Source organism: Schistocerca americana, chromosome 5 (assembly GCF_021461395.2).
Source record: "Schistocerca americana isolate TAMUIC-IGC-003095 chromosome 5, iqSchAmer2.1, whole genome shotgun sequence".
Classification (NCBI taxonomy): domain Eukaryota; kingdom Metazoa; phylum Arthropoda; class Insecta; order Orthoptera; family Acrididae; genus Schistocerca; species Schistocerca americana.
Window position 1 is genome coordinate 293,744,460 of NC_060123.1, and position 25,908 is coordinate 293,770,367.

Sequence of the window (25,908 nt, forward strand, 5' to 3'; positions counted from 1 at the left end):
TTTTATATATATATATATATATATATATATATATATTAATGAATTGCTTATGCATATTGGTGAAGGCGGATCGCTCTCCAATTGCACCGCCTCCATTTTTCCGTTTTTTTTAACAGGGTGTACCAAAGCTCTCCCGTCCGCACTGATTTTCGACGATGTTATAAGTTGCGCTAGGGACCGCATCTACCTTCTTTCGAAGTTAGCAGGCAACTACGCTGTTATACGGCGGCTCGTTTCGGCCCATTCAACATCTGTCCTCCAAGTGTAACGAGCGAGTAACGGAGTTTATATTTCATACCTGCCACAGCAAATTTGTGTTCGTGGGGTCTCTATTCTAATTCGAACGTTTGACTTACGCTATACGTATTCGTTTCGGAATATCGTTTCTACGTCTTCCGTTAACTATACGTGGTTAACATGTATATATATATATATATATATATATATATATTTGAATTACAAAAAACAAATACTAAGAATATATATATATATATTTGAATTACAAAAAAACAAATACTAAGAAATATATATATATATATATATATATATATATATATATATATATATATATATATTTGAATTACAAAAAACAAATACTAAGAAAAAAAGGTTGCATGGCGCGAGATTCGATCCGGCGACCTTCGGATTACGAACCCGAACGCTTACCGCTGCGCCACGACGCTGTAGAAAATTGTTAATCGTAGAGAGTATTTCACCGCAACGGTTTCTTTTAACTCGATTTTCTCGACAACGGCTGAGAAGTGCATCTTGGTGCTTTGCCACATTACACCTCTGGCCATGGGCTTTTATTATGCGCACTATGAATCGAATCTGAATTTCACAATTGGCGGCCTCCCCTTGTTAGATTGAAATAATGCTACCTTCTTCTTTCTACGCTACGTCACACATTACTAAAACTTACAGGCCAACATTGCCTTGCAGATTTCTATCATGAACACTGAAACAGTTCTAGTATCTCAATTGAGGATTCATCGCTTGAATCCATGTGATCGACCTCCATTGTTACCAATTACACATGTGCAAGACAAATTTGAGGTCTATCGAACATTGTATGGAATGCAGAACAGCCTATCAGGGCAGTCTCACATGGACTCGATTAAAGGCCGATTCCGAACAGACAGACGATTAGATATCTACTTGGCAATACGAATTGTATCATATCTTATCTATACGTTGGAAAAACAAGTAATTCATAATTATCACTGGTGCTAACAAACACAACGCTAGTTGGTATACTGTTGGCGTCAGCATCAACATTAGCGTGCTGCTCAGGTTTACTTTCGGCGTCCACTGCTAAGGTTTGCTACTCAGTCGTCTGTTGTAATATAAAATCTATCTAGACAGAGCGCTAGTTCAGTTTTATATTTTGCATTTATTAAGAAAAGAAGCTCATCTCTTCTACAGACCTTTGTGGAAAACAAAAATTTCATAACAGAGTGAAGAGTAGCTTAAAAAATGGCTCTGAGCACTATGGGACTTAACATCTATGGTCATCAGTCCCCTAGAACTTAGAACTACTTAAACCTAACTAACCTAAGGACAGCACACAACACCCAGCCATCACGAGGCAGAGAAAATCCCTGACCCCGCCGGGAATCGAACCCGGGGACCCGAGCGAAGAGTAGCTTATACACAATGAATCATTGTGGTGAATTCATGCCCATGCGAAGAGAAGTTGGCAGTGGTTGTTTACATTCTGTGCTCAACTGTTTCCTTGGTCTGGCTTAGTTTTGTACCGCTATCGATTCTGAGAAATATTTCGTAGATGAGTAGTTTTCTGATACAAGGGAAAATAAAACTTCATTTCCACTTCATCGACAGATGAAAATTACATTCCAGTGTTTATAAGAACTCACATTTTGTTCCATCGCACAGAATTCGCAAGTAATTGGAAGCTAATAGCTACCCCTGAGAGCCCTACATGATCTGGACTAATATATAAAGCAGGCTTTCGACGCCCACCTGACTTATAAATGTAATAATTGAGCTGAACTAAGTTTAATTTGGGTTGAGAAGCTGCACATGTCTTGACATTTTTCACGCGCGCAAATATTTGCCATTAGTGAAGGTCATTTGCACCAGAAAACAAAGTTATAGAAGTGACAATGTTTAGCATCTAGCAGTTAATATTACCGATGTGACACCAAGCCAGTCTAGCAACTGAGTAGTTCTACCATCAACCACCACCAGTTCTTAGTGCTTTTATGTAACTCGTACTCATCGTGTTTAGTTATTGCATTGATACTGTTTCTGCGGTATTTATGCCTTCATTACATTAACGATGCTTTGGTACTCTGGATTTCGATTTTGACATCTTATTGTTCACTAGGCACAATATAGAGTATCTGCAGAAGACTATAACGGAAACAGGAGAAGTTTTGTTCACTTTTTCGCTATACCAGTAGGTATTCTCTAAATGGTGTTTCATTTCAGTCCTAATCACAATTTTCGTCACAAATCCAAAGTTTACAACCGTCATTTTCGTTCAACGTTTTTAACCATCTGTTTAAAAAAAAAAATCACTGTTGTAATATTCTATACTTCGTTCATCATTAGAATAAACCTGATATAAACTAACACAAACGCTATGATTGGTCAGCTGCCGTACTACACGTACACTGGTGTCGTTACGCTCTTGGAAGTAGTCCTACCTATGTATTAGGTATGTTATTACTATTTTTTGTAAATAAAATTGCAAGATACCGTAATATATTAACAGCCATCGGCGTTTTTCTTAATCATACTTTAGCTATGTAGTTTTTGTCTTTGATGTCCTATTTCATACTTCCAGCCACCTTTTCCTGGGTCTCCCTCTTCTTCTACCGTCGGGTTTTCATACAAACACCTTCTTAACACTCCGAATTTATGGTATTCTCTGTACATGACGAGCTCATCTTACTTTTCCTTGCCTTATTTTCACTACAACAGTCATCTGTCCAAAAAGTGTATGTAGTTCTGCGTTTGCCTTTATTCTCCGGCTTTTTTGCTATCTCAATGCCTTCCTTTCCCATCTCAATAACCAGCCTTTTTCCGCAGTTATTGCATTGATACTGTTTCTGCGGTATTTATGCCTTTTACCTCCAGTGGCTTCGTCTGACACATACATTACTATAGGCCTTAATATAGTAAAATATATTTTGATTTTTGTATTCCCTTTAATATTTGTGGACCGGAATGTATTCTGCAAGGAATAATGGCATCGGTTTCCACCTGCTATCGTTTCTTAAATTTCTACTGCTGTCCTATTACCTTCTGTTATTATAGAACCTAGATATTTAAATTCTTCCACCATTTCGGATATGGGAGCGGTTCAAAGATTAGTAGACAACTAAGTAATACCTCCAGTGGCTTCAGTATTTAACTGTACGATGAAATCCCTGCAATACGTTTTTACATCGCACATAGTTCACGCTGAAAATATACCTTGTGTTTAAGTTAGGAATTTTCATTGCTCTTGTTTTCAGTTACAGTACTATGTTAACTAAGGTCACGACCGTGTTACGTTTTTCGTCTGGTCCCATGAGAAGCCGCAAAATTATTTCACTGTGCATAAAAATTACATGACTTTCGACACTATATTGTTTCTCTGCTCGTCTCTTTTTACGTCATAGCTGTAGCTGTTCACATCACTGAAAGTTAGATGGACCAGCGGGTTGGCCAGTGCTGTTAAAGTTAAATTCACCGGTTAAACTGTTGTCCAGCATTGTAGTTGAGTCGATGTGCGCATAAAAGATATTCTTATCATCGTATTTGACTGTACTCAAGACAGCTCGGCTTCCGCTCCACGTGAAAGAAGATCGAATGAGGTTGCAGCAAACGAGAAAGAATACATAATGTAATGTTTACATCAGATTTATTCTTAACGATCCACGCTGTATAGTGAGATGGCTTACGAAGACTAACATTTAAAGCTAGCGGGAATAAAGATTCAGTTTTGAATCCGAACTTAAGTGCATAACTCACAGAAAGACTGGATTTTTCACTTAACCTCAATATTTTGGTTTAGTACACTTTTCTGCGTATATACATCTACATCTACATCCATACTCCGCAAGCCACCTGACGGTGTGCGGCGGAGGGTACCTTGAGTACCTCTATCGGTTCTCCCTTCTATTCCAGTCTCGTATTGTTCGTGGAAAGAAGGATTGTCAGTATGCTTCTGTGTGGGCTCTAATCTCTCTGATTTTATCCTTATGATCTCTTCGCGAGATATACGTAAGAGGGAGCAATATACTGCTTGACTCCTCGGTGAAGGTATGTTCTCGAAACTTCAACAGAAGCCCGTACCGAGCTACTGAGCGTCTCTCCTGCAGAGTCTTCCACTGGAGTTTATCTATCATCTCCGTACGGCTTTCGCGATTACTAAATGATCCTGCAACGAAGCGCGCTGCTCTCCGTTGGATCTTCTCTATCTCTTCTATCAACCCTATCTGGTACGGATCCCACACTGCCGAGCAGTATTCAAGCAGTGGGCGAACAAGCGTACTGTAACCTACTTCCTATGTTTTCGAATTGCATTTCCTTAGGATTCTTCCAATGAATCTCAGTGTGGCATCTTCTTCACCGACGATCAACTTTGTATGACCATTCCATTTTAAATCACTCCTAATTCGTACTCCCAGATAATTTATGGAATTAACTGCTTCCAGTTGCTGACCTCCTATTTTGTAGCTAAATGATAAGGGATCTTTCTTTCTATGTATTCGCAGCACATTACTCTTGTCTACATTGAGATTCAATTGCCATTCCCTGCACCATGCGTCAATTCGCTGCAGATCCTCCTGCATTTCAGTACAATTTTCCATTGTTACAACCTCTCGATATACCACAGCATCATCCGCAAAAAGCCTCAGTGAACTTCCGATGTCATCCACAAGGTCATTTATGTATATTGTGAATAGCAACGGTCCTACGACACTCCCCTGCGGTACACCTGAAATCACTCTTACTTCGGAAGACTTCTCTCCATTGAGAATGACATGCTGCCTTCTGTTATCTAGGAACTCTTCAATCCAATCACACAATTGGTCTGATAGTCCATATGCTCTCACTTTATTCATTAAACGACTGTGGGGAACTGTATCGAACGCCTTGCGGAAGTCAAGAAACACGGCATCTACCTGTGAACCCGTGTCTATGGCCCATCAGGTCCAGCGGTCTTTCCTCTTTTGAGCGATCTTTTATTGTTTCTCTATCTCTCTGTCGTCTATTTCGATATCTACCATTTTGTCATCTGTGCGACAATCTAGAGAAGGAACTACAGTGCAGTCTTCCTCTGTGAAACAGCTTTGGAAAAAGACATTTAGTATTTCGACCTTTAGTCTGGCACCCTCTGTTTCAGTACCATTTTGGTCACAGAGGTCTGGACATTTTGTTTTGATCCACCTACCGCTTTGACATAAGACAAAAATTTCTTAGGATTTTCTGCCAAGTCAGTACATAGAACTTTACTTTCGAATTCATTGAACGCCTCTCGCATAGCCCTCCTCACACTACATTTCGCTTCGCGTAATTTTTGTTTGTCTGCAAGGCTTTGGCTATGTTTATGTTTGCTGTGAAGTTGCCTTTGCTTCCGCAGCAGTTTTCTAACTCGGTTGTTGTACCACGGTGGCTCTTTTCCATCTCTTACAATCTTGCTTGGCACATACTCATCTAACGCATATTGTATGAGGGTTTTGAACTTTGTCCACTGATCCTCAACACTATCTGTACTTGAGACAAAACTTTTATGTTGAGCCATCAGGTACTCTGAAATCTGCTTTTTGTCACTTTTGCTAAACAGAAAAATCTTCCTACCTTTTTTAATATTTCTATTTACGGCTGAAATCGTCGATGCAGTAACCGCTTTATGATCGCTGATTCCCTGTTCTGCGTTAACTGTTTCAAATAGTTCTGGTCTGTTTGTCACCAGAAGGTCTAATATGTTATCGCCACGAGTCGGTCCCCTGTTTAACTGCTCAAGGTAATTTTCAGATAATGCACTTTAAAAAATTTCACTGGATTCTTTATCCCTGGCACCGGTTATGAACGTTTGAGTCTTCCAGTCTATATCCGGCAAATTAAAATCTTCACCCAGAACTATAACATGGTGAGGAAATCTACTCGAAATATTTTCCAAATTATCTTTCAGATGCTCAGCCAAAACAGCTGCTGAGCCAGGGGGCCTTTAGAGACATCCAATTACCAGGTCTGAGCCTGCTTTAACCGTGACCTTCACCCAAATTATTTCACATTTCGGATATCCGTCAATTTCCTTCGATACTATTGCTCTTCTTATCGCTATAAACACGCCTCCCCCTTCACTGTCCAGCCTGTCTCTGCGGTATACATTCCAATCTGGGTTTAGATTTCGTTACTGTTTAAATCTGGTTTCAGCCAACTTTATGTCCCTTGTACTATGTGGGCATTGTGACCGTTTATTAATGAGAGCCGTTCTGGGACCTTTCTATAGACGCTCCTGCAGTTTACTATTAGCACATTAATATTGTTATTCCCTGTTGCATTTTGCCTACTCCTACCTTGCCGCATCTCAGTAGGCATCTTGTCGGGCCTAGGGAGGGAACGCAACAACAACAAAAAATGGTTCAAATGGCTCTGAGCACTATGGGACTTAACTTCTGATGTCATCAGTCTCCTAGAACTTAGAACTACTTAAACCTAACTAACCTAAGAACATCACATACATCCATGCCCGAGGCAGGATTCGAACCTGAGACGTAGCGGTCGCGCGGTTCCAGACTATAGCGCCTAAAACCGCTCGTCCACCCCGGCCGGCACGCAACAACAACAGTAGTTGTAATAATAATCATAATAATACCGATAGATGTTACACTCCTCCCATGGACCACGGACCTTACCGAGGTGGTGTGGTTTGCGTGCCTCAGCGATACAGACAACCGTAATGTAGGTGCAATCAGAACGGAGGGACGTCTGTAGAGAGACCAAACACGGTGTTCCTGAAGGGGCCACACAACTTTTTCGGTAGCTGCAGGGGCACCAGTCTGGATGATTGTACTGATCTGGTCTTACATCAGCCGACATGGCCTTGCTGTATTGCGAACAGCTGAAAGGAAGGGGAAACTATAGCAATTACTTTTCCCGAAGGCATGCAGTTCTACTACGAGGGTTGGAACTTAAATAGTGGCAACTATTTATTCACAACCGATACAAAAGAGTTACATGTTTGCACCTGTTACTGTCCTTCAACGTAGTCACCGGCGTTGTGTAGAACCCGATGCCAGTGATGTGGAAGGCGTAGTAAACCGTTAGCGGAGCCTGTTCTGTTGATTATGCGAAAGGAGCAGTCTAAAGTTATGGTGATCCTCGTGTATGACTGTGATGGAGTTATCCTAACGCATCACGTTCCTCCATGGCAGACCGTCAGTGCACAGTATTACTGTTCGTTTTTGGAGCATCACCTGCGGCCAGCTTTGTGAAAGAAGCAGCGACACTTTCTGCGCAACCCTCCCATCATTTTGCACGACAATGCGCGGGCGCGTACAGCGCAAGCTGTGGCTGCTATGTTCGGTCGATGGGACTGGGAAATACAGGGTGAGGCAGTGAAACGGCACGATTTCGATAGTGGTTGTCGGGCGCGGAGGGGGGTTGCGAGAGTGGGGGAAGTGACCTTGGGCGTCTAGAGTGGTGGAAGTTTCAGTAGCCATGGAGCGTTGGTCGAGAGCGCAACGTGCATATGCCGTAAAGGCATATTACAAAAACGCGGATAGTGTGGTTGGTGCTCAACGTGCCTTTCGTCGTGAATTCAACCTGCCGCCATGGGCTCCCGTGCCATCAAGGAAAGCCATTCTCCTTTGGGTTAAAACCTTTGAAGCTACTGCTAGCACAACAAAGAAAAGAGGCGGCAGCACAAAAACAATCCGGACACCCGAGAACATTAATCGTGTGCGCGAAGCGTTGGGACGAAGTCCGCAAAAATCCGCGAGACGGCACAGCGCAGAACTTGGTCTCAGCAATCGATCAGTAAGACGGGTTTTGAAGAGTGACCTTCACTATCATCCATACAAAATTCAGGTAGTGCAAGCCCTTAAACCTAATGACTACAATAACCGTATACGCTTTTGCCAGTCAATGCTTAACGTTATTGAACGAAATGAAGAAAGAGTGCATAACTTATGGATGAGTGATGAAGCCCACTTTCATCTTAGTGGGTACGTAAATAAGCAAAACTTCAGATATTGGTCCTCAGATAACCCGCACGAACTTCATGAAAAACCTCTCCATTCTGAAAAAGTGACAGTCTGGTGCGCAATGTCATCTCGTGGAATCGTGGGGCCCTATTTTTTTGAAGATGAAGATGGCAACACAGTGACGATAAACTCTGGACGTTATGCTGACATGTTGACCATTTTTGGTCTGCCTGGAATTGATCGACATGATCCAGATGCTGAAACACTCTTCCAGCAAGATGGTGCAACAAGCCATACTGCTAATGTCTCAATGGAATTGCTCAGACTTGCATTTCCACGACGTCTAATCAGCAGGAATGGCGATTTCCCCTGGCCTGCCCGTTCACCAGATCTGACGGCACCAGACTTTTTTCTTTGGGGCTACCTCAAGTGCAAAGTCTTCCAGGAAAATCCACCAAGAACAAAAGAAGACCTGAAGGAGCGAATTCGACAGGAAATTAACAACATTCCAGTACAGATGCTACGAAACGTCATGGGACAATTTCATCTCAGGCTTAGACAATGTGTGCAAAACCAAGGACGACACCTCACTGACACCATATTTAAAAAATGATTGTTTTTAAGTTAAATCTTTAATTTCCACTCTTGTACTTGAGATCCATGTTCAACTATTATGATTTTACTTGTAAATATATCTTTGGTGGTTTTACAAAATCGTGCCGTTTCACTGCCTCACCCTGTACTGTACCATCCACCATACTCCCCGAACTTAAGTCCTTGTGACTTTGATTTGATTCCGAAGATGAAGGAACCACTTCGCGACATTCGCTTCAGAACTGTTCCAGAGATTCGACAGGCAGTAGACCACTCCATTCGCACCATCAACAGAACTGGCTGTGCTAACGGTATACTACGCCTTCCACATCGCAGGCAACGGGGTCTACACAACGCTGCTGACTACTTTGAAGGACAGTAACAGGTGCAAAAATGCAGCTCTTTTGTGTCGGTTGTGAATAAACAGTTGCCACTATTTAAGTTCCAGCCCTCGTATATGGTTAAATGGTGATGGATTCTTTTGGGTAAAATATTCCAGAAGTAGAATAGTGCCCCATTTCGGATCCCCGGGTGGGAACTACTCATTCTGATGTAGTCATCAGGATAAGCAAAACTGGCATTCTATGCGTCGGAGTGTGGTATGTTAGATCCGTTAATCGGGTAGGTAGAATAGAAAATGATAAAAGGGAAATGGATACCGTTGAGTTGAATTTAGATTTGTTGGAAGTTATTGAAGTGCAGTAGATTAAAGGTCAAGACTTCTGGTCAGGTCATTACAGCGTTATCAAAATAAAATCAGACAGCTGTAATGCAGGAACAGGCCTTATAATGAATAAGAAAATACGCATGAGAGCAAGCCACTATAAACAGCATAGTGAAAGCATGAGATTCGAAATTTGCTGCCGGGTGTAGTAAAATTCACTCCACGATATTTGAACTAGACACGTGCCAGTCCTCTCAAGGTGAGCCATCAGCGACTGACGAAGACGTTATCCGCTGTGCCTTACATAGCGCGCTGATAGTATTCCCGCTCATGCTTCAGAATCACGGTGACAGAAGGACCACACCGCCCGGCAGCAGCGCCCTCGCTGGTGTAACTGCAAAGATCAGCTGTCTTCGGCGTTGTCGTTCACCGCGGTCATCGGAGTATTCTGGTGTCTTCACCTGGAGCAAATCTCGGAGATGACGGGATTCCTCACATTATCCAGCCGGTAGACGCTGTCACGTTTCATTATATTTTCCGCGATGCGTATTTCAACGCATTCTTTTATAACGGAATCCCAAAAATATGTTTATCATACTCCATTGTATGTCCGTTGGAGATACAATGTTCTGCAGTTGCAAACTTTCTGGGTGCAGAAAGTCTTCGATGACTCACCTGAAGGCGACTGCTAGATGTCCAATAGAAATGTCATGCAGTGAAGTTTACGACGACCGGCTGCATTCCCGAAATCTCTTCGAACATTTAATTCACCGGGAAAAGTTTATACTCGTATGTCAGCTAGCTCTGCAGATGATGAAGATTCAAAGAATGTATGATGAAATATATTTTGATTTTTGTGTACCTACTAGCATTTCTGGACCTGAATATATCCTGCAAGGAATAACAGCCTTGGTTTCCAACTGCTATCCTTTCTTAAATTTCTGCTCCTGTACTATCACCTTCTATTAGTATAGAACCTAAATATTTAAACTCTTCCCTGATGTGATATTTTTCCCATTTACTTTTATTGATGTCTCTCCTCTATCCCTAAGAGGATCTCCCATCATCACATAATTTGTTTCGCCCGTATTCACTTCCATTCATAATTTTCGCACTGCTCCTTCTGATGCAGCAAAATTACCCTATTATACTTCAGAAATCTGACATTCCTTTCAATTAATGGTACAGCAGCGTATGCCACCACCTGGACCTGCCGATTAAATATTGTTCCCCCTGCGTTTGTTGCCATTTGTCGAATTACCTTCTCTACAGCGCTAAGCTAAAGAGTAGCACAAGGATTACGTGTCCCTGCGGCAGTCCCTCCCTACAGGGAACTCTCCTGGCATCTCTTGTTTTATTCTGATCTTGTAAACTGTTGCTTTCATCGTCACTAATTTTAGTGGGATTATAAAATCTATCATACTTTGGAGAATCTTATTTTTGTCTAGGCTGACATACGCTTATTTAAAGTCAACGTACAACTGAAGCAGTTGCTTATCATATTCATAAAATTTCTTTAGTACTTATCACAGTAAAAATATGTAAGACATTGTGGATCGGTTTATCCTAAATCCAGCTTGATAACCTTTCAGTATCCTTTCTATCTGGCGTTCTGGCTACGTGTCTAAAATCTTACTAAAACACAGTTTATGTTATATCAAAGAGAGTAATGCTACAGTAATTGCTACATTCTGACTCATCATCTTTATTATGTAATGGGGTGATTATTCCCACGCTCCAGCCCCTGGGCATTTTTTCCTTTACCCATTCCCTTTATTAATTCATTAACAGCTGTCTCTTCTTCTTTTCCCTAAATTTTAACGATTCAGCCCCTAAGCCTCCTCCTTCTGCTGCTTTATTATTATTTAAGCCTTTAATTTCCTTCTCTACTTCCTCTAAGTAAAGTTGTTCGACTTCCTGCTCCTCCGCTTCTAATCGTAATTCCAATTCTAAATCTGGTTCCTCCCCTTCCTTATTCAAGGTTTTCTGTCTGTTAGTCCCCCTACCTTTCATCGAATAACTCAGTAAAATACTCTTGCCATCTTCCCAAAGCTTTGCTTATATCTCCAATTAGGTTTCCATCTTTACCCTTGCAGAACATTGCTCTTGATTGATATCTTCTCTTCTGTTCTCTAAAACTCTCGTATCTCATTACTGTCCCTCTTTTCGTCCATCTCCTCTATCTTTTTCCTTTCATACAGCCTTTTCTTCGTCCTACATAAATTATCCGTTCTGTTCCGTTTGTTTCCGTAGTCTTCCGGTGCTATTCTTGTCTTCCATTGCAACATTCTTTGTCTCCCTTCAATTCTCTCTTGGATTAACAGTGAGCATTCCTCGTCGAACCTGTTCTCTGTCCTTTTGCACACTACCTTCCCTAGCACTTTCCCCGCAGCCCAACTGATGGCTGTTTTTAGAATCTCCCACTTAGTTTGGACATCCCTATCCTTCTTGGCTCTGAGTACTATGGGACTTAACTTCTGAGGTCATCAGTCCTCTAGAACTTAGAACTATTAAACCTAACTAACCTAAGGACAACACACACATCCATGCCCGAGGCAGGATTCGAACCTGCGACAGTAGCGGTCGCGCGGTTCCTGACTGTAGCGCCTAGAACGCTTTCCTTCTTTCTTGTCTCGATAATCTCTTCTAATTTCTTCTTGTATTTTATTTTTCCGTTTTTTTTTATTTTTTTTATTTTTTTTTATTTTTTTTTTTTATTTTAATCCTACCCATCTTATACCCATATCTGATCCACACTTCCTAATGATCTGTGTTTCTGTCCGCCTCCCTACACCTACTAACTTCCATAACGTTCGTACATACCATTTATACAGAGTGGTCAGAAACAATCTGAAAAGCTTTTAACGGTAGGTTGTGCTGAGAAATACACTCCTGGAAATTGAAATAAGAACACCGTGAATTCATTGTCCCAGGAAGGGGAAACTTTATTGACACATTCCTGGGGTCAGATATATCACATGATCACACTGACAGAACCACAGGCACATAGACACAGGCAACAGAGCATGCACAATGTCGGCACTAGTACAGTGTATATCCACCTTTCGCAGCAATGCAGCCTGCTATTCTCCCATGGAGACGATCGTAGAGATGCTGGATGTAGTCCTGTGGAACGGCTTGCCATGCCATTTCCACCTGGCGCCTCAGTTGGACCAGCGTTCGTGCTGGACGTGCAGACCGCGTGAGACGACGCTTCATCCAGTCCCAAACATGCTCAATGGGGGACAGATCCGGAGATCTTGCTGGCCAGAGTAGTTGACTTACACCTTCTAGAGCACGTTGGGTGGCACGGGATACATGCGGACGTGCATTGTCCTGTTGGAACAGCAAGTTCCCTTGCCGGTCTAGGAATGGTAGAACGATGGGTTCGATGACGGTTTGGATGTACCGTGCACTATTCAGTGTCCCCTCGACGATCACCAGTGGTGTACGGCGAGTGTAGGAGATCGCTCCCCACACCATGATGCCGGGTGTTGGCCCTGTGTGCCTCGGTCGTATGCAGTCCTGATTGTGGCGCTCACCTGCACGGCGCCAAACACGCATACGACCATCATTGGCACCAAGGCAGAAGCGACTCTCATCGCTGAAGACGACACGTCTCCATTCGTCCCTCCATTCACGCCTGTCGCGACACCACTGGAGGCGGGCTGCACGATGTTGGGGCGTGAGCGGAAGACGGCCTAACGGTGTGCGGGACCGTAGCCCAACTTCATGGAGACGGTTGCGAATGGTCCTCGCCGATACCCCAGGAGCAACAGTGTCCCTAATTTGCTAGGAAGTGGCGGTGCGGTCCCCTACGGCACTGCGTAGGATCCTACGGTCTTGGCGTGCATCCATGCGTCGCTGCGGTCCGGTCTCAGGTCGACGGGCACGTGCACCTTCCGCCGACCACTGGCGACAACATCGATGTACTGTGGAGACCTCACGCCCCACGTGTTGAGCAATTCGGCGGTACGTCCACCCGGCCTCCCGCATGCCCACTATACGCCCTCGCTCAAAGTCCGTCAACTGCACATACAGTTCACGTCCACGCTGTCGCGGCATGCTACCAGTGTTAAAGACTGCGATGGAGCTCCGTATGCCACGGCAAACTGGCTGACACTGACGGCGGCGGTGCACAAATGCTGCGCAGCTAGCGCCATTCGACGGCCAACACCGCGGTTCCTGGTGTGTCCGCTGTGCCGTGCGTGTGATCATTGCTTGTACAGCCCTCTCGCAGTGTCCGGAGCAAGTATGGTGGGTCTGACACACCGGTGTCAATGTGTTCTTTTTTCCATTTCCAGGAGTGTAATTGCCAAGGAAAACATTCGCTGCGTTGCACCGTTTCTGAGTTGATTTCCGTGGAAGTTAGCCAACAGATCGTTACACGTGCAAATTCAAGCGCCCCACCAGAGAAGATGTTGCCAAACGTGTCCTTCGTTTGGTTTCCTACAACGAAACGAGACAGCGATACAAAACTTGGACATAGGATAGAATAAGATCGACCCTGAGCCAAAGGCTGAGCAGTCTTGTACACTGTCGTCTACACTATGAGAACAACTGACATTAATTTTGTCTGGTGAGATGCTTGAGTATGTGCTTGCAATGGCCTAATTGGCAACTTCGATGCTAATTGACTCGAAAACTGTACAAAGTATCGAATTTTTTCTTGACAATTATTTTTCAGCACAACCTATCCTTCATCATCTTTACAAGCTTTTCAGACTATTTCTGACCGCCCTGTTTTTAATCAAATGGTCTATTTGGTTTTATGTAACTCCGTGTGGCAAAGCCCAAGTGCATTTCTTAATATCTCATCTTCTTCTCACTGGGGAAGACTATTAGACTTAACTCATTATCATTACTGACATCATGCAGGCTTTCTTTCCTGTTATGTTTCTATGCACTTCTTTTTACCCCGTTTTTGCGTTCAGATCCCCAGGGATAGTTTTCACAGCTTGCCTCTGAACTTTGTTGATTTCCTCCTCCTGCATCCTCCGCAGCAGCCGTTCATTTCAGCGTAGACATTCAGACAGTCAAGAGTCCAACTGTCACCCGTTACGCAGATGCAGAACAGCAAGTTACGTATTTCACTTTTTTTGTTTTTTCTTAGTTGTATATTTCATAAATTCCGTGTAAATCACATTTTTGTAACTGTAAATACAGAGTCGGGCAGTCTGTAGAGCAATTGTCATTTCTTCAGAGCAGCCAGTTATACAGCGCATTAAGGCATCAACCTCCATCGGTGGCACGTCGGGAGGGTAGTAAGTAACATAATTAGATATCTCTGTGTGCTTGTATAGTTTACTTCTTAAGTTAGTCCTGCTAGGGTGGACAGGATGTTCGGACATAGAGGAGCTGGCTGAAATTCGCGAGCAGTTGAAGGCGCTTTTGGTTATGGTCAGTCGCTTTCAGGCTGCTCCCTCAGGGTGTGGCAGTGGCGAAGAATCTGACAAATTGCATGCTACACCTCGGTGGCTCTTGATTCTCCCACGGCCTCTGCTGCCGAGGCACCTTCCAGTGTACTCGACCCGGTCGATCTGACCTCACTGCAAGGTGAGTGGCAGGTGGTGACGCTTTCGTGTCCCTCGATGGAGGGCCAGTGTGGAGGCTGGCTGTCTCGCCTCGTCCGTTCACACTGTGAGTCGACAGGAGCATCTTAGGGAAACAGCGCTCAGAGCCAGAAAGGAAGCCAATGTGCACTCATGACGTCTGTCAAGGAGCCTCATCAGATATGTGGGGCCGGCTGGTGTGGCCGTGCGGTTCTAGGCGCTTCAGTCTGGAACCGCGTGACCGCTACGGTCGCAGGTTCGAATCCTGCCTCGGGCATGGACGAGTGTGATGTCCTTAGGTTAGTTAGGTTTAAGTAGTTCTAAGTTCTAGGGGACTGATGACCACAGATGTTAAGTCCCATAGTACTCAGATCCATTTGAACCATTTGAGACATGTGGGAGAGGCCTTGACTGCAGCTAAGCTGTGCAGGGCGCAGTCATCTGCAAGTTGTGGGTTACATTGGCACCAATGACGTCTGTCGCTTGGGCTTTGAGGCCATCCACAGTTGACAAGGGCCACTGGCAAATGTGGTGGAGGTGCTGGCCATGCACGAAGGGTGCAAATAGAGCTCGCAGTATGCAGCATTGTTCCCATAGTTAATTGACGTCCTTTGGTTTGGAGCCAGGTGGAGGTCTTAGCGAAAGGTTTCGTTGACTCTGCAACGGTCTTGGATGCAGATTTCTTGACCTGCGTTATCAGGTGGAGAATAGGAGCACTCCCCATGATACTCAAACGTCAGGGGTGCATTACACAAAGGAAGCAGCTGTTCAGGTAGCATTGTGCTTGAAACTTCCTGGCAGATTAAAACTGTGTGCCGGACCGAGACTCAAACCCGGGATCTTTGCCTTTTGCGGGCAAGTGCTCTACCATCTGAGCTACCATAGCACGACTCATAACCCGTCCTCACAGATCCAATTCTGCCAGTACCTCGTATCCTACCTGTCTAGATCACAGGTTCGAGTCTTGGTCCGGCACACAGTTTTAATCTGCCAGGATGTTTCATATCAGCGCCCACTTCGCTGTAGAGTGAAAATCTCATTTTGGAAGCATTGCACTTGTGGAGTGCACATGGAGATTTTTAAAGCTAGACGGTAGTTTGAGCAACTCTGATGAACACTAGCCAGTCGACACACAGGTAGCAAAATCAGACCACGTTCAGAGTAAAGACACTGCGACAGTCAAAATTTTATCAGTAAATTGTCGAAGTATTTGTAACAAAGTTACCTGAATTCGCTGCCTTCCAGGAAAGTCGTCACGCTCAAATTATTGTTGGGACCTAGACCTGGCTGAAAGCCGACGTGGAAAGTTCTGTGATATTTAGCGAGTCATGAAACGTATGTTGGAAAGACAGATTAGACATCATAGGAGGTGGAGTGTTCACTGTAGTTAACAAAAACATCGTCTTTATTGAGGCCGAATTTGGGTGTGGTAGTGAAGTTACCTGGACCAATGCAACATATCTAGGTGAAATAAAGTTAATTATTGGATGTTTTTACCGGCCATAAGGTCATTCAAAGGAAGTCTACAGTCAGTAGCGCGGAAATATTTACATCATGCGAGTTTAACCTACCGAGTATAGACTAAGACATCTATAGATTCATTGCAGTTGGTAAGAACAATCTTGCGAAGTACTTTTGAACAGGTTTTCCGAAAAATGCCTTGAGCAGCTAGTTTGACAGCGCATACGTAATGGAAATATCTGAGATCTGGTAGCTACAGGCACCCCTGAGCTTATCGACGGTGCCTGTATAGAGACAGAGGGAGAGAGGGTTTAGTGATCATGATTTCATCATAGCAACGATGGTTATTAAAGTTAATAAATCAATCAAGACGGCTAGGAGAGTATTTTTGCTGGAAAGAGCAGATAGGCAGTTGTTAGCATCCTCCTTAGACAGAGAATTGAAATCTAGTTCCAGGATGAAGGGGGTACAGGAATTATGGGCAAACTTTAAACGGATTGTAAATCATACTTTGGAGAAGCACGTGCCGAGTAACCGGATTAAGGACGGAAAACCCACCGTAGTTCAGCAACAAAATTCGGAAAATGTTGAAGAAACAAAGACTGTTCCTTTCGGTTCAAAAGAGAACGCAAAAATGACGGTAGGTAAAACTTTGCAGAAGTTCGTGTGTTTAAAGATTGATGCGTGAGGTACACAGCTACCATCGTCATACCTTAGCAAAAGATCTTGCGAACACGAGAAAATTATGATACGATGTAAAAACGCTAAACGGGTCGAAGGATCCTATGCAGTCACTCGTTTACCAGTCTGCTAAGGCAGTAGACGTTAGCGAAAGTAAAGCTGAAGTTTTAAATGTCGCTTTTAAGCAATCATTTGCGCAAGAGAATCATGCAAGCATACTGTTGTTTGACCATTGCACAGACTCCCACATGGAGGACATAGTAGCAGACATCCCTGGCATTGAGAAACAACTGAAAGAGTTGAAAATAAATCGCTGACTCAGTGTAACTGAGGCGGAATAAGGGGAACCAGCCCGCATTCGCCGAGGCAGATGGAAAACCGCCTAAAAATCATCCACAGACTGGCCGGTTCACCGGACCTCGACACAAATCCGCCGGGCGGATTCGTGCCGGGGACCAGGCGCTTTACATTAGCACCTTACCTAGCTTGCATCTATCGCGAATCTCTAACCCAGCGCGAGGTCCCAAGTAACTGGATATAATATGGGTAACAGAACTGACCTGGAAAATTACAGACCAGTATCCTCAAAATCGATTTGCTGAAGAATTCTTGAACATACTGTTAGTTCGTATATAATAAATTTCCTAAAAATGGAAAAGCTTATGTTCACATATCAGCACTGTTTCGAAAAGCATCGGTCGTGCGAAACTTTTCTTACGTGATATCCTGCAAACTATGGATGAATGGCAACAGACCGATTCCGCATCTTTATATTTCTTAAAAGCTTTTGACAAGATGTTCCACTGCAGACTGTTAACAGACGTACGAGCATACGGAATAGGTTCCCAGATATGTGAGTGGCTCGAAGACTTCGTAAGTAATAGAATCCAATACGTTCTCCTCAACGGCGAGTGCTCATAAGAGAGAAGGGTACCAGGTAAGTGTGATAGGACCGCTATTATTTTCTCTATATATAAATTTCCCAGCGGACAAGGTGAGCAATAACCTGCGGCTATTTACTGATGATGTAGCGGTATACGAGAAGTTATCGTCGTTGAATGACTATAGGACGATGCAAAATGACTTAGACAAAACTTGTAATTGATGTGATGAGTAAGTTAATGCAGATGAGTAGGAAAAACAATCCCGTAATGTTCGAATACAGCATAAATAGTGAGCTGCTTGAAAAATTCATATCCATTAACTATCTAGGTGTAACGCTGCAAAGCGACATGAAATGGAACGAACATGTAAGGAGTTTAGTATTGAAGACCAATGATCAGTTTCGGATTATTGGGAGAATTTTAGAAAAGTGTCGTTTATCTGTAAAGGAGACTGCATATAGAAGATTAGTGTGAACTACTCATGAGTACTGCTCGAGTGTTTGGGATCCCTACCAGATCGGATTAAAGGAAGACATTGAATCATTTCAGAGGCAGGTTGCTAGATTTGTTACCGGTAGGTTCGAGCACACAGGTATTATGAAGAAGCTTCGGGAAGACGAATGAGAATCCCTGGGCGAGAGGCGACGTTCTTTTCGAGGAACATTATTGACAAAATTTAGAGAACCGGTATTTGAAGCTGACTGCAGAACGACTCTACTGCCGCCAGCGCACATTTCAAGTAAAACCCATGAAGATAAGAGAAATGACTGCTCCTATGGAGGCATATAGACAGTCGGTTTTCCCTCGCTCTATTTTTGACTGGAACAGAAAAGGAAATGACTAGTAGTGGGACAAGGTATCCTCCGTCAAGCACCATACGATTGCTTGTGGAATATGTTTTTATACGTAGATATGTTTGCCAGATACAGTCATGTCTTGTCCTTTCCATTGTATTTCTTTTAGTGGCTCTATTTTCACTGTTTGCCAAGTCTCTTACATGTCGTCACACTACAGGTGACAATCACAATGTTTCCCATGCAGTTAACTATTTTCCCTTACTTGGCCACCACCCTGTAATGCGTATCCTTCCGAGGCTGATGTAAGGTCTCCATAATAATTTCATTTTACTAGACGAGGTTGTTTGCCTTACGCCCTACCTCTAACGTGAAAGAATACGGTTTCCCCTTGGGGTTCAGTTCCCTGTGGGGGTTGGCTTCATTACGCCTAAGGGCCCCCAGCGCCACCCCCTCCTCCCCCCCCCCCCTACACAATGTGAGACACGATTGTTCTTCATCCTGTGTCTGGCTTGGGTGACCCTGCCAAAAGCAATGCTACTGTCTACGTATCCCTCAACTTCGCTGGAGCACGCAAACCCTCCTTCCCAGGACTGAAAAAGCCTTCGATAGGGCTGTATCTCGTGGGAAGGAGGAAAAGAAAGAGGAGGAAAAACAGTAGGAGAATATGGACTGAGGGAAGGGAATGGAAGAGCTAGCAGCCTGGTAGAAGTTCGTACAGGGCATAATTTAATCATCACTACCACTTGGCTTAAGCACCAAGAAAAAAGACGGTATACGTCAAAGAGACCTGTACATGCTAGAAGGTTTCAGATTTATTATATAATGGTAAGACAGGGATTTCAGAACCAGATTTTAAACTGTAAGGCATTTCTAGTTGCAGATTTTCATTTATTACCATAGATACCTCAATGGCTAGTGATGACTTGACAGACTGAATCAATGTTTTAAAATTTATACAAGCATTTAGGCACAACAATTCCACAAAAAATTGCCACAGCATAGTATGTTACTTATTAATATATAAAGTGACAATATTTTTTACAAGTATGTGTTCACTAAATAGTGTTGTTGTTGTTGTTGCGGTCTTCAGTTCTTAGACTGCTTTGATGCAGCTCTCCATGCTAATCTATTCTGTGCAAGCTTCTTCATCTCCCAGTACCTAGTGCAGCCTACATACTTCTGAATCTGCTTAGTGTATTCATCTCTTGGTCTCCCGCTACGATTTTTACCCTCCACGCTGCCCTCCAATACTAAATTGGTGATATCTCGACGTCTCAGAACATGTCCTAGCAACCGATCCCTTCTTCTCATCAAGTTGTGCCACAAGCTCCTCTTCTCCCCAATTCTATTCAATACCTCCTCATTAGTTATGTGATCTGCCCATCTAATCTTCAGCATTCTTCTGTAGCACCACATTTCAAAAGCTTCTATTCTCTTCTTGTTTAAACTACTTATCGTCCACGTTTCACTTCCACACATGACTACACTCCATACAAATACTTTCAGAAACGACTTCCTGACATTTAAATCTATACTCGATATTAACAAATTTTTCTTCTTCAGAAACGCTTTCCTTGCCATTGCCAGTCTACATTTTATATCCTCTCTACTTTGACCATCATCAGTTATTTTGCTCCCCAAATAGCAAAACCCCTTTACTACTTTAAGTGTCTCATTTCCTATTCTAATTCCCTCAGCATCACCCGACTTAATTCGACTACATTCCATTATCCTCGTTTTGCTTTTGTTGATGTTCATCTTATACCCTCCTTTCAAGACCCTGTCCATTCCGTTAAACTGCTCTACCAGGTCCTTTGCTGTCTCTGACAGTAGGGTCTAGTAATTAATTTACTTGTTTGTGCAGTACAGTTTTCTCTTTCACTGTAAAAAAATTCATTCGAGCTGTACAGTGCTCTTCAGCGTAGATTGTACGACATCTTTCCTCGAAATTTCACCAATTCCAAGAACTGCATTTCAGTCTGTAGATGACTGAACATTTCAATAGGTACTGCCAGCGTCGTAGCAAGGGCAACTACAGTTGAGTCTGCGTTAAGTTGATCCCTCACAGTTGCAGTGGGCCGGACGTGACAGCTTCGCGGGCTGCCTCAACCATAAGAGTAATGCGATTTTGTAAACGTCTCTACAGTAAGGCCTCACGTGTTGTCGCAGCTCTGTCCTGCTGTTTCCGCCTGCAGCCGTTTGCGCTTCGCGGTTGAAAGCTGGCAGCAACGCCGCTAGCTGTCAGGGCGTTCCATATGCCATCTCGACTGCAGGGGCATGATTTAAACTTTGCGCTCTCCAAGACTTATTTTCTAGGAACAGACAGCCCTGTAACTCTGAAAGTGCACCTCTTTGACGGTTACATCCCTGGCAGTTGCCTGCCTGGCCAGCTCCCAGTTACCACGTTGGCTACGTGTGTGCGGTAACTGTTGATGTAACTCTTGTTGCTAACACCCAAACCTCCAAATGTCAGACACTCAGATCGGTACGTTGTATTTCGACACAATATCAACCAAAACACCGATTTAGTTCCATCTGTGTGCTGTCGTCCAGTAGAACATGCGCAAACGGTAATAAATGTAACACCAGAACTACGGATCAAGGAAAAGCGTATCTGCGAGCGTGTGCTATGATGATCGCGCGTAGGTGAGTTGGTCGAACGTCAGGTCATCGTACCAAATGTCTCATGTTAAAACCCCACATTTATCTATACAAATGTACTCTACAGGCTTGCTACTTTCAACTACGAAGGGAAAGCAGACTGCCAAAAGAACATTGCTGCAAATTCTGAAACGTCATTTTACATATCAGATAAAATGTTCAACCATATAATAGTTTCACTCTTAAACAGTTTAAAAAAAGTTGTCATCAGTTGGATTTGAACGCGTGACTTTTGATATGATGGCCTGATGCTGTACCAAATCACCTACGCGAGAGCTTGTCAGTCGTTCCCAGATATGCTTTACCTGTGCTCCGTAGTTCCGGTGTTACTTTTAATTGGCGTTCACGCATGTTTTACTGGACGACAGCTCACAGTACGAAACTAAACCGGTGATTTGGTTGATACTCTATCGATCTACAAAGTCTGGTAGCGATCTGAATGACATCTGGATGTTCGGGTGTGAGTGTATCATGATCTCCCTTCGCATACATGAGACAGTTGAAGACATGGTGACCGAAAATTGTCATCACTCCTAGAGGTGTGAAATAGATTCGCAGTGCTACAGTTTTCTGGTCGGTGATATGATCCTTATTGTTCTTGCAGTGTGCAGAGTCGGCCCGTAGTATCAGGCTGTGAAAAAGCGAATTATACGAGGACATGCTGAAAAGTAATACCTCAGAAATTTTATGTGAAAATTCTTAAATTTTTTAAAAATAAAACAGACGTTATTACCATTCTGCATCTACATATTTATTTTTCAACAGTCACCCTGGCTACGAACACATTCCTCCCAACGAAAGATCAGTTTGTTGATAGTGTCAATGCAGAATGCTTGACTTCATTGACGGACTCACTACCTTATTTTTGCACCGCTTCCTCACTGTTAAAATGAAGTCCTCAAAAGTTTTCTTTAAATTTTGCAAACCCATGAAAATTAGATGGGGCCAAATTAGGACTGTATGGAGGATGATCGATGACACTGATCCCAAGGAGTCGGATTGTTGCAGATGTCACAGCACTCGTGCGTGGTCTGGCATTAACATGCTGAAGGAGAGAACGGTCAATGGGTCGACGAAATCATCGAATTCGAAACTCGATTACAGCATCTTGCTTCTCACGCACTGACATACTGTAGTTACGTTATACACCGCCATGTTACACGTCATAATTCTGAGTCCTCTAGCTGCAGAGGGTTGCAAACCGTAGACATTAACAATAAAGATGTGGAACGTTAATAACGTTTGTTTTATTTCAAAAGCTTGAAGAATTTTCATTAAAAAATTTGGAGGCATTACTGTTCAGTACACCTCATATACCATGAGCAAATACTCAACCATACAGAATTTGCGACCTAGTTTTTAATCATAATTTTCGTCGCCTCCCCCTTCCCCCCCCCCCCCCCCATTCTTGTCAAATGATAAAAATCTATATAATAATCTATTTTGAGTATTTTGATGGAAAAGCTACAAAGTTACAAATCTTACAGATTACCAAGAATAAGTATGTTTACTGCTGTTTCACGACACTGATCCGCTACAATGACAAAACCAGAATCAAATGGTTCAAATGGCTCTGAGCACTATGCGACTTAACTTCTGAGGTCATCAGTCGCCTAGAACTTAGAACTAATTAAACCTAAATAACCTAAAGACATCACACACATCCATTCCCGAGGCAGGATTCGAACCTGCGACCATAGCGGTCGCTCGGCTCCAGACTGTAGCGTCTACAACTGCACGGCCACTCCGGCCGGCAAACCAGAATCGATAACCGTCTATTGCTCTCAGTGTTGCCAACAATAAAATGGAATTTTCCGTTAAACAGCTTATTCAGAAGACCTAGAGCCCACTAGATTTTTTTCGTGCGTTTAACAAAATCACTAAAATGTTATTTTTTTAAGCATTGAGTACATTGAATAGCCAAAAATATGAGACAATTCATTTTATTCCTTATGTTTAAAGCTAGAACAGTATTATGCTATGCGACACAGTGAACTTACCTAAGAGAAAATAAAAAGCTTGCGATCATCAACATCTTCGACAGAAGGTTCAACACCAGAGGCAGAGGTAGTAGCGGATGAAGCATATTTTTTCACTGAAAATCAGTTTTTGTTATTGTAGCATGATCGATGTTACACGTTTTAGGGATATGAATCAGTGGCTCTTTAACAACCTGAAGAGCTCTGGACACTGAAATATGTGAATTTTCCTCAAAATTTCAATGTTGTCTGAAAGTCTCTGCAACAACTGAATAATTAACTGCCAGACAAACTTGATGCATCTCTGACGTAGTACACGTTCTTGTTCTGGGTGTATTGAGATTTTCTCAGTTCATCAGTTTTTTTTTCGCATTCGTATCCTAGATATGGTTTGGATGTAAGTGCTTCTCAAAATCAAAATTTAATTTGCTTTGCACAAGATATGTAGGGACAAGAACTTCTTTCATCAACGCCTCTATTAACACAAGAGGTCATTTAACGGTATGCATAGGTCCCCTGTGCTGGATTCAAAATGTTAATTGACCATCCGCAAATCTGAAAGAAACGGCTTTAAAAATATTAAATATGCCAAATTGCATTCATCAGAACACACTGCACGAAGCATTTCTGCAGTGGTGCATTGTCTTTGTTCGAGTTATTTCAAAGTGCATCCTAGACTCTAACCATTGGTCTGCAATTCTTGTTACCGCAGGTTCTATGGGCAACCGTCGCGTATCGCATCCGCGTTGGAATTTTGATGGGTCTGATAAATATCACGATACAACTGTTGACGAGTTGAAGAATGCGAAAACTAATTATATGTTTCCCTGACTAAGAATTCAAGGTTTCTTGGCAGCGTTTCACTCGCAGCAAAAGTAGCAAGTTGAATCGAATGTCGTACACATTTTGTAAGGATAAAATGCGAAATGACTTTGTTTCAAAATTTGATGGACACGGTTGTTAACACCAGCCTTTAAATTTGCACTGTCTGTGCCTGTACCCCGCAGCTAGTGTAGATCTAATTTGAATTACTGAAATGCGTGTTTAATTTCTGTTACAATAGACTGTGTATGCTCGAGGTTGGCCCCTTTCGAAATTGTTGAAATGATTGCGTTGGTTGCAGCATTGTAGTATATTACTGTTATTCCTAAAAATTTGATCACACTAATATCTGTTGATTCATCAATTAAAATCCAATACATGCTGTCACCGACATATTGCCGCCAATTGTCCACAAAATAGGGTCTTACTACATATTTTATAGCTGCACTACACTTCGTTCTATGTATTTGAAATTTTTTGGTGACATCACTGTCTGTGAATTTACTCTTGCACACATCACTTATGTGGTCACATGACATAACCGCACAATGGCTGGAGTCAAATTATGGAAAGGAACCTTCAGCTCGATTCACCTGTAAAGAGTCCCTTACGGTTTTGAAAGATATTTTTGTTTCTCTTACGCTAGAAAATGGTGCTGCTGCTGTCTAGTGTTTTTTTTGTGTCACAGTGGCTTAATATATCAGTATAAGGCGCCAACAGAGTGCAACAAAATTTACAATATGTGTTATGTCATCACATTCAACTATTTCTAGTCATTCTGCAAATTTACTATCGGGCAGCCATTTATAAGGGGCATTTAAAAAGAAACGAACCGGAGGCATAATTACAGAAACCAGTACCTGTATGTTCGAAGTTTTGACCCTGGCTGTTGAGAGACTGGTCCCTCTGTGACACAAGGTGTGAATGACTGTCTCATAAAATTCCCGGGGTTGCGATGTGAACCAGTTCTGCACGTACAGCTGGACGTCGTCGTCCGAGGTGAATCGTTTGCCCTGCAAAGCCTTTTTAACGGGACCAAAAACAGCGTAATCGCAGAGAGAGAGGTCCGGACTGTATGGAGGGTGGCTGAGAACCTTCTATTTGAATTTCTGCAGGAGAGCCGCGACTGTGTTGCCCATATGAGGCTTTGCATTGTCTTGGAGCACAATGACCCCACGGGTGAAAAGTCTGGTCGTTTTGATTTGATCGCTTGGTGAAGGGTGGTCAAGGTTTGTGAGAAATGTTGGGCACTCGTGTGGACGACGATGTCCAGCTGTACATGCAGAACTGGTTCACATCGCAGCCCCGGGAATTTTATGGGATGGCCATTCACCGCCTTGTGTCACAGCAGAACAAGTGTCTCAACAGCCAGGGTCAATACTTCTAACATACAGGTACTGTTTTCTGTAATTATGCCTCTGGCTTGTTTCTTTTTGAACGCCCCTTATAGCACGAAATTTCCGTGTATACTGTGTCTTTACCCTTGTTTAACACTAAAAAAAAACATTCACTGACGTAAAAAAAACACCGATTTAACAACCGCAAAATGTTTCCTGAGACCTGAGGGTGCCTATTCTGTATCATTCCGCCATTGTGCCGATCGTTTCGGTACTCAAGAGCGCCGAACGGTCTAGTAGTCGAATTA

General features: G+C 43.0%; 1 protein-coding gene across 1 annotated transcript in view; it reads left to right on the forward strand.

The window, feature by feature from the left end:
* The first annotated feature begins 1,257 nt into the window (after positions 1-1,257).
* The window catches only part of LOC124616104 (peroxisomal acyl-coenzyme A oxidase 3-like), a 212,531-nt gene continuing 187,880 nt past the window's right edge, over positions 1,258-25,908 (forward strand). The window contains exon 1 of the mRNA XM_047144363.1: positions 1,258-1,319. The gene's annotated coding sequence lies outside the window, so the exon portion shown is untranslated. The remainder of the gene's footprint in view (positions 1,320-25,908) is intronic.